This window comes from Cajanus cajan, chromosome 4 (genome assembly GCF_000230855.2).
Source record: "Cajanus cajan strain Asha chromosome 4, NIPB_CcT2T_4, whole genome shotgun sequence".
Classification (NCBI taxonomy): Eukaryota; Viridiplantae; Streptophyta; class Magnoliopsida; order Fabales; family Fabaceae; genus Cajanus; species Cajanus cajan.
The window spans coordinates 73019714-73034145 of NC_138520.1; positions in this window are offsets into that span (position 1 = coordinate 73019714).

The following is a 14432-nucleotide window of genomic DNA, read 5'->3' on the forward strand; positions in this document are numbered from 1 at the left end:
GTCACACACATTTTTTTATAAGGTTCAATTAATTTATATTCATCTTTTTTATTTAATTAGTTTAATTTTTTTATTATTAAAAGATTTAATTTAATTCATTAATTTTTAAAATAATAAACTATTCAAATCGACTTAATAATGATAAAAGGTAGAATAATATGTAAGGATTTTGAATTCAATTTTTGATGATGTGATTATAATTATAATAAATAAATAAAAATTAATAATATTAATTTTTTTTAATGTGACAAATATATGTCATTTTTTTTGTGTCGTGTTTATAAAAAATTAATATCTTTAGTCTTGATTGACGGAAGAGATAACATTATATGATTTTAAAAAATTTAAAAATCAAATTGAACATCTATACATATTATAAACGAAATATATATTTTAACAATTATCTTTTTATTTTAATTTTTATTAGACACTTTTACCTCTTCACATACTTTATAATTTTAAAAATTACTCTCTCCATAATAAATATATAAAAAAGGCCTTTATTCTTTAAATTTCAATATTTTTTACAATCATCTTCTCCTAAAACTCTTTAAAAATAAATTTAAAGAGATATTCTCTTCTTTTTTTATACTTACTTTAATAACAAAGAGATTAAATTAAATCAATTAAATAAAAAAGAAATCAAAAAAGTTAAATAATAAAGTAGAAAGTTGTTATAGTTATTTAATGAAAAATGAATAAATAAGTTAAAATAATTTTTTAAAAAAATATTATTTTAAATAAATAAATATTAATTTATGAGGAAGTAGACTTTAAATTTAACGGATCCTTGAAATTTGATATAGAACATGAGCTATTGAACAAAGTAAGTCTAAGTAAACTTACTCCTAAGATAAATGGAACCTCCTCATAAATTAATATTAATTTATTTATAGATTTTTCTTTTTTTTTTCTTTTACATTCATTCATGGTATAAAAAATAATATTTAATAAAAATAGTATAAAAATTAATATTTAAGTGGATAATGTTATTTTATTTTAGAAATTCCACCGACATTAATACCTTTTCCCTTTATTAAAAAGGTTTTTCGGTTTAAATTTTTTTTTTCAAACATTACTATTTGGCTAGTATTATAGTTTGGTTAAATATTTATCATATATCTTTAAGAATTATAATAAATTATATATAAATAAATATTATATTTAAATATATAAATAAAATTAAAATTTTTTATAAATAGAAATCTTTAAACATCAAAAATTATATTTTTGATTTAAAATAAATAATTTATATTATAAGATAATATTTATTTTTAATTATTAATCATTTATTTTAAAATATTTTAAATTTTAAATAAAAATTAAAATAAAATAAATTAAAATTAAACAAATTTTAGAAGTACATTTATTAAAAAATAATCCCTTAAATCATCTCTATAATCGTATGTGCTTAAAGTATATGATAAATGTTTTTTAAAAAAATCATGCACTATAGCATAACTTACGTATGGCGTGATGTAGGATGATTAATTAAACACTATTCAATAATGTAAACGTGAGTCACTCAATGACGTAATTCAATTAGTAATAATACAAGACTGCTGCCACCAATATTTTTAAAATGTGACCGATTATTAAACTGATTAAAGCACTTGTTTAAGTCTAATAGTTTAATTATAATTGAATCCTGATTCAATTGATATTAATAAAATAATAATATTATTATTATATAAATATAATTTTTAATTTTATAAAATTAAAATTAAAATAAATATCATTTTGTATATTTCTATTTTTTAAAGTATATGTAAAAATTTAAATATAATATTTGTTTAAATTTTAATAATGTAACATTGTAGGTTGAGAGTAGGTGTGAGAGTGTTGAGGGTTTAGTGATCTTAGGAGAAAAAGGTATTTAAGGTTTTATTTTGAGTTGGGCCCATTATCTCTAAATTCAATAAAGTCTAGAGAAGTTTTAGATAGAAGGGTTATGGGTCTGTAGGTTCTATTCTCCATAAAATTCCTTTGTTTTGATTCTTTTTCTTCCCTAAATCCCTAATCTCTTCTTTCTTCCCTTGAATTTAAGCTCAGGAGCTTGAATTGTCGTGGTTGAGAACATTGTGGTCCTATTTCGAGGTTAGCGAGTTTCTCCTTTCTTCTCTTCCTTCTCGTGATTGTTCTAGGCTCGAATTTAGTTTAGAGAAGCCAGAATGGTTGTTGTTTGATTTTGAGCATGGAATTCTTGTGTTCCTTGCTATTTTGGGCGGGTGAAATTTTGAAGGATTCAGATTTAGGGGTCATGTGTTGAAGGTTCTGGTTGTTTTAATGGTTGGATGCAAAAATGGGATGATTTGGTCTCATTTGTTGTTGCATGTGATGATTTTGGATGTTTTGAAGTGCCCAAAGGCTGGTTTCTATATTGCATGTGGTTGTTTTATGGAATTGCAAGTCTAATTGGTGTTAGGAATTGAAAAGAGACTGGTTTTATTCAAATATTTATGGGAGTTTTGTTGTCATATATACGCAGTTTCATGTTTGGGTTGCATATGGGTTTTATTTCAACTTTTGAGTCTTTTGTGTTGCATATATGAGTTGTTTCGGTTTAGGATTTTAGTGGGAAGCTTGGATAGAGTTTGGGTTAGAAAGCAGTGAGTTTGGAAGTGTTTAAGGCATTTTCGTGGCCTTGGACGTTGGTACACTCTTTTGTTGTCTGGTATAGGGGATGTTTTCACTATAGTTTTGTCGTGTCTGTACGAATGCTTTATTGACAAAAATAGTTTTTGTGATCTTCATGAAAGTTGTAGACTTGGATGTTAACTTTCCAATGACACTGGAATCATTTAAAACGAAGGTTTAGAACTCCAGTTATGACTATTTTAGTGAGTAGAGGTCAATTTGTTAATGTTGATTATATTTGTTGCGGTTTTTGAAATCTTTAGCTAAGTAGATGATCATTTTAGAATTTCATATCTTCATAAGAGTTGTAGCTAATCCTCTTAGCTTTCTTTTGAGATAGGTTTAAACTTATTTGGATGAGTATAATTCTCTATATGTTATTTTTTTTTACAGTTGTCGAAAGGAGATGCGTGTTGTTATGATATTTTTGAGTTGTTATGCAATGTAATGATGAAAACTGATTTTTGTTATGATGTTCTAAGGTGTTATCATGTGGATTGAAAATTTATTTAAAGTTATATGATACTATGTTATAAAGTTGATTCATATACATGTTATATGATGTAAACTGGTGATTGATTCATATATATGCTTGGAATGATATATATATGAATGTTTAAACATATATTCTAACATGATTTGGTATGCATGTATATAGATATGAGGATGATGATGAATAGGATGGTGAATTGACCATGTATGTGATGCATTATTGAATGTGATGTCTCATGGCATGTGTCTAGCCTAGGACTTGAAGAGAGAAAAAAAAATATTTTAAATCTTAAAGAGCTCACATAGAGTCTCTTGAGAGTGGTGTTGGATAGACCACTGATTTGAAAATCCTCTTAGAGAGGTAAGTCTCTGGGAGTGGGTTCACTACAAGAAAATTTGAAATTACAGATGATCAAAATTTGTGGGTAACACTTCATTTTCGACGGATTACAGACGAATAATAATCCGTCAGAAAATTGCTCGTCTAAAATATTTACTGACGGATTATAATCCGTGGGTAACTTTTCGACGGAATTACCCACGAATTTTATTTGTGGGTATTGTTGATAATATTTTTAAAAAATTATTTCTAAATTATATTAAATAACATTCTTATTTAGTGCAACCACCCCTCATATCTGACTTTTCAGCAGCTCCACTCCATGACACTTCACGCAACTTCTCGTTGGTCAGAATCCTTCACCAATCATACTTCTTCATGGGTAACTTTTTATGAGATATTAGTATGCTTTTAGAATCAAAGATTGACCCCCACAAACCCCACAAATTAACACAAGACTTTTTAGCGTGCCTTGTCGTCACTTACACATTTTTCTGGAAATCTTCCCAAAAGGTCAGCCATCTAGGGGTGAGCATAAAACTGAGACCCGAACCGAACCTGAAAAACCCGATAAAAAATATTACTTTTGGGTGGGTTCGGGATGGTTTTACGGGTAAATCGGGAAAAAATTTTGATTTTATACGGGTTATATTAGGTGGGTTCGGTTTTAAATTTTTAAACCCGCTAAAAACCGAACCTAACCGAAAATGAGATAAGTTTATATTTTTATTACTTTTGTATAACTAAACAACTATGGTCCAAACTCAAAAGTCTTTATTTCAATATAGCCATCAATTTGTAACTTTTTTTTTCTTTTTCTCATAACTTAGATATTTCTTTTGTCTTTTCCTTCCTCATCAATTTTTCAACACACTAGTCTATTTTTAGATTTTTCTTTTTGTTTCTTTCTTTATCTTTCTTTTCCATCTTCCTATCTCCATTTTGAGTACAACTTGTGCGACAGTGGTTTCTTATAGATTTTGTAATCTAACTTTAGATTTATTTTGCATGTAACAACTATGAATTTTGTTATCTTTTATTTTTGCTTCTTTAGTTTGTAAATGTTTCATTTACGAATCTACTTAGATCGTCTATTGTTACCTTCATTCTATTTTTGTACACTGTTTTAAAAATATTTTTTTACGGTTTTAAGCTTCACCTTTGTTAAAATAACTTGGTCCACAAAAAATCTCAAACCCGATTGTATCCACCCGCCCAAATCCGAATCCGTTGCAACCCGAACCGCCTCAAACTGAAAGCTCAGTCGATCGGATATGGGTCACATTTTTCCAAAGTCGGTTTACAACGAGTTGAACATTTTTCACCCGAACTCGACCGAACCTGCCCGTTGCCCACCCCTACACCCATCCCTAAATTACCTCATGTCGAGCACGTTTAACTGTGAAGTTCTTAAGGAATAAGCTACCAAAGAATAGATGCATCTTATTGATATAAATAGTATAAGTTAATTCATTTAAGTCATCTTCAACTATACAATCTCATACTTATACAATCTTTGGATCCTCTCATTCCAGTATATTTCACAAATTACAATATAATATAACACCATAAATTTTTTTATCTAAATTAAAAAATATTAATATTTTAGTTTATGTATATTACAAGTTACATTTTTATTTATTATAATTAAAATTTATAATAAATTATATATAAAAATAAATATTATAGTTAAATCAATAAATCATATTTAAAATTTATATAAATATATATTAAATAAAAATTAGTAACTAATCAAAGAATAATTAACTTTTATATATAAAGCACAAATGTCTTTCTTGTACCATAACATTTTTAGAGACTTTTCTTTAACTATAAGAATTTTATATATTTTTAAATTTTTTTTATCTAATTAAGTTTTTATTTATCATTATTAATTATAAATTAATTTTATTATTTTTAACATAAGTTATTAATAAAAATAATTACCCACGGATACATCCGTGGGTAATTCCATGAGTAATTATCTAATTTAATTTTTATTTATCATAATTACTTATAAATTAATTTTATTATTTTAACATAAATTATTAATAAAAAAATAATTATTCATAGATTTATCCATGAGTAATTACCAACGGATAAATCTGTAAGTAATTATCTAATTAATTTTTATTTATCATAATTATTTATAAATTTTATTATTTTTAAAATAAATTACTAATAAAAAATAATTACCTACGGATACATCTGTGGGTAATTATCTAATTTAATTTTTATTTATCATAATTACTTATGAATTAATTTTATTATTTTTAAAATAAATTATTAATAAAAAAATAATTACCCAGGATACATCCGTCGGTAATAATGTCAGTAATTTTGTGGGCATTGTTGATAATATTTTTTAAAAATTATTTTAAAATTATATTAAATAATACTCTTGTTTTATTAAAAACAATATAATTTAAAATTGATAAAATTATTATAAATGTTAAGAAATTATCTTTTAATTTTAGACTATCATGCATCAATATCATTTCACTAATTATATATTTCTCAATTTAAATAAAATTAACTATATGATATTAAAATATATTGATAGTAAATTATTATTTTATACTATCATTTAATTATAAATTTTTTATATATAATAGTTGGTATGGTAAATTAATTAGCATGAGAAAATTAGTTAAGTATTTAAGAATTTAATTTGTTAATCTTTTATCATTACATTTTTTAAAGTTATCGACAAAATTTTTTTTTCCATTTTTTATGAACAATGTTTTAGACAAATAATCCGTGGGAAATATTTCTCTGAAACATCATAATTTTCTCATAGAAAAAATTTGTGGGTAATATCCATCTGAAATTTCAGACGGAAAAAATTCGTGAGTAATATCCGTCAGAATCAATTATGTTTCAGACGGACACATATCTGTCAGAAAAATCCATCAGTAATGTTATTTTTCAGACGGATATTTATTCGTGGGAAAAAGTTTGTCGGTATCCTCGAAGTCCTTAGCTAGTGTTGAAGCGAGGTAAGAGGTCGAGGATTCTTCCCTTAACCAAGTAGTTAGGAAGGTTGCGTGTTTCCTTGTGGATAGTCGATAGGTGAACTCCACAAGTGACTTGGTAATACATGTGAAGGTCATGATAAGTCTGTACCCAACTGTACTATATATGACGATAGAATCGGACTTCCATTATTATAAGTGACACGATCTGAGTAAATCTGAGAAGGGATTTGATATCCCATTTTGTTGTGATCAAGCAAGCGCATTGAGCGTGAAAACAATTGGGGTGATTTCGGTAGGATAAGATGTCGTCATTTATACTGCTCTGTTGAAAAGGAGATTTCCTAGGTGAATGCGTGACGATGCATTAGATGATCGATATCCATTGGTATTTTTATGTGTTGCTTAACTGCATGATTATGGTTATGATGAAGTGTATGATGCTTGACTTCATGATTGGTGATTTGACGATTGAGTAGCATGGATGTTGATTCTTATGCTTGTATGATTGTTTATTGAACTCTAACTTACCTTTTTATTTTCCATGTGGATGGACTGCTATGATTATACTATGTGTGAGAGCAGACTAGGGTTTGGAAGAGGTGTTGGGTTTTGTCCTAATGTCGAAGTTACAGTTGGTGTAATTGGTTAGGTGTGCTTGACCGATACTAGGATAATATTATTTTGAATAATTGTATATATATAATATTCTATTTTATACATAAATATGTGGTTTTATCATTACATTTATATATGTGTATATTTTGTTATCCAGTTTAATATTTTATCTTAGTCAACTAGTGTAGTTCATGCAATTCCTCTTAGTGTAGAGATCATGACGAATCATTACAAATAAAATATAACAATATATATTAACAATTTTATATTTAGAATAGAAAAATTTTAAATTGATATAATATAAAACATAAAATATCATAATATAAAGTTTATAAATTAATATAAATGACTAAGTTATATCTTAAAGTAACATGATTTATTCTCATTTATAATTCTTATTAAATATATTTCTTTATTAATAATAAAAATATTTTTAAAAATTAGAAAATTTAAAAAAAATGTTTAAATATGGATTCAATCCAACTTTTTATACTAATTCTTGATAAACTTTTATTGGTTTTAAGCCGATTAATCTAATTTTTGATCAAATCTTTTGCATGTAACATCCTATTTTTTTTTAAATAAATAATTGAATTAGAGTAATTAGAAAATATAATAGAAATATTATATTACTAAAAATAAAATGGGAATAGCTAATTAAAAGATTTTGGATTAGGTTCTAAACCCAACCTAGAGACTAATTCAAAAAAGGAAAATAAAGAGGGAGTTAGGTTATTATACTCATTCCAAAAAACCTAAAGCACGGGCAAGAGGAGATTATTGGGAAAGACACAAATTAGCGACAAGAGCTACTAGAGGAGCATTGTTCCATGAGATCGTAACTCTAGGTAAGGAGAAGTGAGATTTTCAAGTTCTTATGCATATATGAGGGATGTTGGGATTTCGCTTCGAGTTAGTTTCTTTCCTTGTTAAATGTAAATATGTTTCTAATCATGAACTCAAAACACGACAAGTATACCGACACGACAAGTATACCGATTGTACAAGTAATATATTTAAGATCATATCCACAATGATTAGATAAGGTAAAAAATGGATAGTTGATGTTTTTATTTTATTTTTAGCTTGACAAAAGTGATCTCCTACTTCTACTTCTAGATATCTCTCTAGATACAATATAAATAGTTGTGTACTTCAAAGTATTTATATATTAATATTTCTGAATTAATTTTATTTTTATTAGAATTAGAATTTCTGACATCACAACTCATCATATGTCTTAAAATATTAAAGGCTTAAATATATTTTAAATTTATGTAAATAAGTAAGTTTTGACTTTAGTTTTTATAAAAATAAAAATAAAAATTCATCTTTGTAAAATTTATAAATATTATTCTGTTTTTATAATAATATTTTAATATTTATGATATTAATTTTATACTTTAATTTAAAAAAGTTTTTTAAATGGCAAGCTGTCACAACTTATGATGAAACTTAATTTTAATTTACATTAAAAATAACATTTTGAAAAGAATTTTACGACTTCAAATTATCACAATTTATATCTTAAAAATTTTATGATCTAAAGAATTACAGATCTAAATAATAACTTTTTTTTACTTATTAATTTTTTTTTTTGGGATTTCATCAACATTAGTTAAATTGAAAAAACTTAATCACCAATTATTATTATTAGATTCTATTAAAATGTTATATTTATTATTAATTATTATGTAATAATTCTTAAATAAACTATAATGACGTTAATCTAATTCGTAGCTATCTAAATAAACTCAATAGCCTATTCTATTCCTATAGATTAAAACATAGGGTGTAGAATAAAATGAAAATGGGCCTGATTGCTAATGATACAAATCCGTTAGCCATCTGAATAGGATTAGCCTATGTGCAGCAAGAGAAAAAAAAAAATAAAAAAAGTGGTACGGATCAGCCCGCAACTGAAATTAAGACAATGAAAAGTAATAAACAAAAATGGAATAAAACAAAGGGAAATGTTATATACACCATACACCTCTCTTTTCATTTATTTTTCCAAAAATTTCTTTACATACTCCTTTTATTTATTTATTTTTTAAAATAGATTTTATTTTCAAAAATTATATTCCTCCACTCTTTTTCTTTCATTAGTCTATTTTTCTCTAGTTACTATTTGTACGTCTCTCTTTTATTTATTTATTTTTTCTCTTTAGCAATCAAGACATTTATTTAACTCAATTTTATTATGTTTTTAAATCCTATTTTTTGCACTCTTAATTTTAACATTTTTAATCCCTATGTCTCTCGAAAGTGATATAACCAATTAAGTTTATTTGCTTCTATCAGTTAAGACCTAGAGCTGAATTTGATTTCCTTCATATTTTTTATCCTTTCATGTGGACTTGATCTAAAATATAGAGTTGACAATCAGTAATCTACTGAAAATTCTCAAAGAAATTAATGATTAATTCTAATCTTGGATGTCATTGTACGTTGACCTAATCAAAACTTTTTGTAACGAAAAACCCTAATTCTTTTATTCTATCTTCAAAAGATTATAAATTTACGAAAATGTCGTTTCCAAATATATGATATGTTGATTTTACAATAAATTTTTAATTAAAAATAAGATATATTTTTTTATTATTATTATCATTATAAAATTGTAATCTCTCATTCTTAAACTATACTTCTATATAGTCGTACTTTCTAAAAGATTAAAAATTTCTCTTTCGAATAAGTCTTAAAATATTATTCTGATCCTATTCTAATTAATTTATTCCAACGATAAAGATCACACTAGTGAAACCTTTGGAGAACACTAAAGTTGTAGGCTTTACCAATAATAAATACATAAATATTTATTAATGTAAGCTAAAGAAGGAATAATACGAGTTAGTGACAGAAAGAGAAATGTATGTGACAATAAATAACGTGAAAGTATGTTAATTTTATTTTTTACTCACACTTAACACTTAAGGATCTCAGACCAACACAATTTTATCCTTTTTATTTTTTTACATGTACGGTGGTGTTCAAGATGGATATGCAATATAGTTTGATGTGAAGGAAGTTTATGGCTTCAAGGCCATCAATATAGGAGCAAGTGGGGACCACATTAATTTTTGGTAGATAAGAAACTAACCTCAAACGTGTAATGTGCAAACACTTAGAGACTTACAAACGTCCAATGTAGAAACAAAGGCACTGGGAGACTTAGAGAATGAGAGAAGAGGTAATAGTTTTCGTAAACAGAGAGCGCGAGAATGAAAAATGAAACGTTAGCCATTTTAGGAAATATTTACGTCGGATTGGGGTGGTGCGACGTAAATTTACGTCAGACAAGGGAGGGTCCGACATAAATTTACGTTGGACAGTGCAACCTGCGACGTTAATTGGCTAATTTACGTCGGACCCCCTTTTGTCCGACGTAAATTAGTTTTCCCATATTTATGAAATTGCCACCACGTTTTTAAAACGTCGAGATTTCTAGTTTTGGATGTAAATTGGATGACGTAATACCCTTTTTTGCACTAGTGTGAATGCAGTGAAACATGCGTTCGTGGAGTAGTTTTATATTTTTGTTGAAATAATTTTGAAATTTTAAGCGAAAGACATTCATTCCATGAAGAGAAAGACATTACCCTCTCTTAAATGAAATGGTATAGACTCCTCTTCATTTTTAAAGTTATTATTATTATCTTTTAATTTTCTCTCTCAGTCTATTTTCTTTTATGTTCTTACTTAAATATGTTTTATTAACTAAATTGTGTTTTTCTTTTTATTTGATAATAACTAATTATCTTTCTTTTTCTTCTTCTTTTTCAGAGGCGTTGAGTTTACTTTTATTTTTCTTTTCATTTTCAGTTTTATTAATTAAATTGTGTTTTTCTTTTTATCTAATAGTAATTGACTATTTTTTTTAACAGAGGTGTTTCTTTTACTCTCCTTTTTCTTTTCATTTTGTTGTAATAATAATTGACTATCTCTCTTTCCATTTTTGGTAGAAGAAAGCTCTAAGAATTCAAATATGGTTCAGGCACACAAAGAATCACTCTATCTGTGTGTAATTTTTAATTAATTTTTATGTATGTTTTTAATTAATTGTTATTATTATTATAGATACTTAATTGCTGTCTCTCTTTCACATATATGGTTATTTCTAATATATTTTAAGCATTGTAAATGTAAAAAAAATCAAATTCTAGGCAAAACAATAGACACATAGATAAAAAAATAAATCGTTGATAAAAATCTATAGGATTGCAATATTACACTATAATTAATATGCACTTTAATGAATAAAAAGAAAAATAATTATAATATCAAATTTAACATAAAAAAGATACAATATCTATACTAATAGTTGAGTTACTTTTTATTTAAATAAAAAATATATATACAGGTACAAATTATCTCAATTTCGCTAGTCAATATAAAAATAATATTAAATAATATAAGTTTATAATATTAAATATTAAAATAAAATATTATTTATAGATTCTTAATATTTAATATACATGTAAAATTTTAAATTATATAATATAATTTTTAAATTTAAATTTTAATAAAATATAACAATATTCACTAATAACAACTCTATATCTTGAAAAAAATATCAAATTAATATATAATATAAACTATAAAATAATACAGATATTAAAAACTGTAAATTAACATACATTATTAAATTATATTTATAAGAGAAGTATTAAAAATAAGTTATTCTAATTTAATTTTTTTTATTAAATATTATTTTAATTAAAAATATTTTAAATTAAATTTTAAAAATTAATTTTTTTAATCAAACCGGTTAGACTAGTTTTTTTCACTAATTTTACCGATTTTGATCAATTCTATCAATTTTTTTTTACTGATTTACTAACAAAATGATTTCTTAGACAAACTAAACTGATTTTGGATTGATTATCGGTCCAATCGGTCGGCTGAGTCTGATTTTCACAATTATAATTGATTCTTAGGGAAAGCTTAGGGGCACTAGCTATCTATACTTATTGTTGATTGTTGAAGCTTATGTGTTCTGTGAAGAAAAAAAAATACGAAAATAACTAATTTTTTGAGGCGTACATTGCTAGAAAACTTATTTGTAGACTTCAGTCTTCCAAGTCTTAAGGGTAACATTGATGATATAAAATAGAAGTTCTTAATTAAGATAAAAGAAAACAGAGAAAGCAATGGAAATGACAATACTAAGCATAGTTTTAAAAACCGGACCGGTCATTGAACCGGTTAAGTTACTGGGTTAGTGGGTCAAAGATTGAACCGGTGAGTTACTAGTTGAACCGCATGACTTGATTTTTATTTATTTATATTAAAAAAATATTCATATTAAATATATTTTATACTTATAAATTTTAATAAATTCATATCTTATTTTAAATTTCAATTTTTCTATCTTATTTAAAATTATTTTTATTTTTATTTTGTAAAAAAATACATAAAATATTACATGTTAAACAGTATATTAATACAAATTAAAAATATAATAATATGTACATATATAATATGCTTGCAATTAATATCACAAAATAATATGTAATATTTACATAGATATTATATTATTAAATATATAATTTAAAATTAATAATATATTATAAAAGTTATTTAAGTTGTATATATTGCAAATAAATATTTAATAAGACTCCTTGCTTTTCCATTAAGAGATTCAATTTTCATTATTATTTTTGTGGTTTATGGTCCCTTAAAAAAAATTAAAAAATAAATTAAAAAAAGTAGTTGAACCAGTTTGACCCACCGGTTCACCAGTTGAACCGGAAAATTGACCGGTTCAATCCGGTTTGAAACGGGTTGACTGCATAACCAATCCAACTTAAGATTCGGACCGGCTGGACCACCGGTTCCCGATCCAACTGGTCCGACCGGCCGGGTTGGTCCAGTTTTTAAATCACTGATACTAAGTGACTTCTTTTGTTGCTCAATATTTATAGAATGAAAGGACCAACTATGCGAGCAATTCATTAAACATGAATATTAAAAACAATTAATTTAAAATAAAACTTTTTATAATTAAAATTAGAACAGCCAAATTATAATATATCAATTAAAAAGAACTTAATTAGACTTATTAAAGCTAGTAACTAATAAAAAAAAAGTTTTCGAAGATATTTTGAAGTCAAAATTAAAAACAAAATAATTTTGAAATTAAATTATCTTTTTGAAATATCACAAAATATACAACAATCCCCATATATTCAAAAAGTTAAAGAAATCTTTGTGTTCTCATCATATAGGATGTAATGTATTAGACATAAATATAACACACAATATAGTGAGTATAATCAACTATTGAATTCAAAACACTTGATATATGTTAATTAACAATTAATTAATCATAGTAAACCTCTACAATCTTTATCGTGATCATTGTACTATTAGACCGTACACATATTTTTGGTATATATGAGTGTTCTAAAAATTTCAAAAAGATGTCATATATACAAGTTGCCTCATTTGACATTCATATAAGATATAAAAATTATTAAAATATTTATAAGTAGTTAAACTTTCTTATTATCACAAAAAAATAAATAGTTAAAGGCAAGGTAGATCAAATGTATGTTGGATTAATTATTTAACATTAATCAATTACTAAGAAATTTTTTTTAATTATTAATATTAATATATTAATAATTAATAATGATCAATAGTTATTATTATCACGTCTAATTATTTGATAAATGTTGTATTAGATTTTTCCTTTGAATAACCCGTGATGGATTTAACTATTCAATTGATGCTCAACGAGAGATTCTTATCCTCATACAATTAGTTATTTAATTGTTATTGCACAAACGGTTAATATATTTTTTTTTGTTAAACTAATTGTGATTGAGGATAGCTTTTCTCTCATTCAAGTGTTTTTCATAATATTTGTTTGAATTTTATGAAAGGCAAAACAAACAAATTCTTTACAGACCACTAGGATTAGCCTAGTGGTCGGGTGGGGAGGGATTAGGATAGTTAAAAATATGATGACTTAGATTTAATTTTCATTGCAACCATCTTTGTAATCTTTTTTATCTTAAAAAAAAAAAAAACAAATTCTTTACAAAGATATACAAATTCTATTATCTCATTCTTTCTATATTTATATAATAATATGCAATAATTTTGTATCTATACAATTTTGTATGATTAGAGATTATATTTTTACAATCTTTCAATGATTAGGATTTATATTTTTTTCATCTCCGTCAACCCATTTTTCAGTTTTAATAATATTATGATAGTTTATCTGTTATGTTTGGATTTCACTATATTATATTATAATATACAATATTTAAATAAATAGTAACATTGTTTTTTAATTTTTTAATTTTTAGACTTATGATTGAAATTATAATATATATAATTATATATGTATGATAACT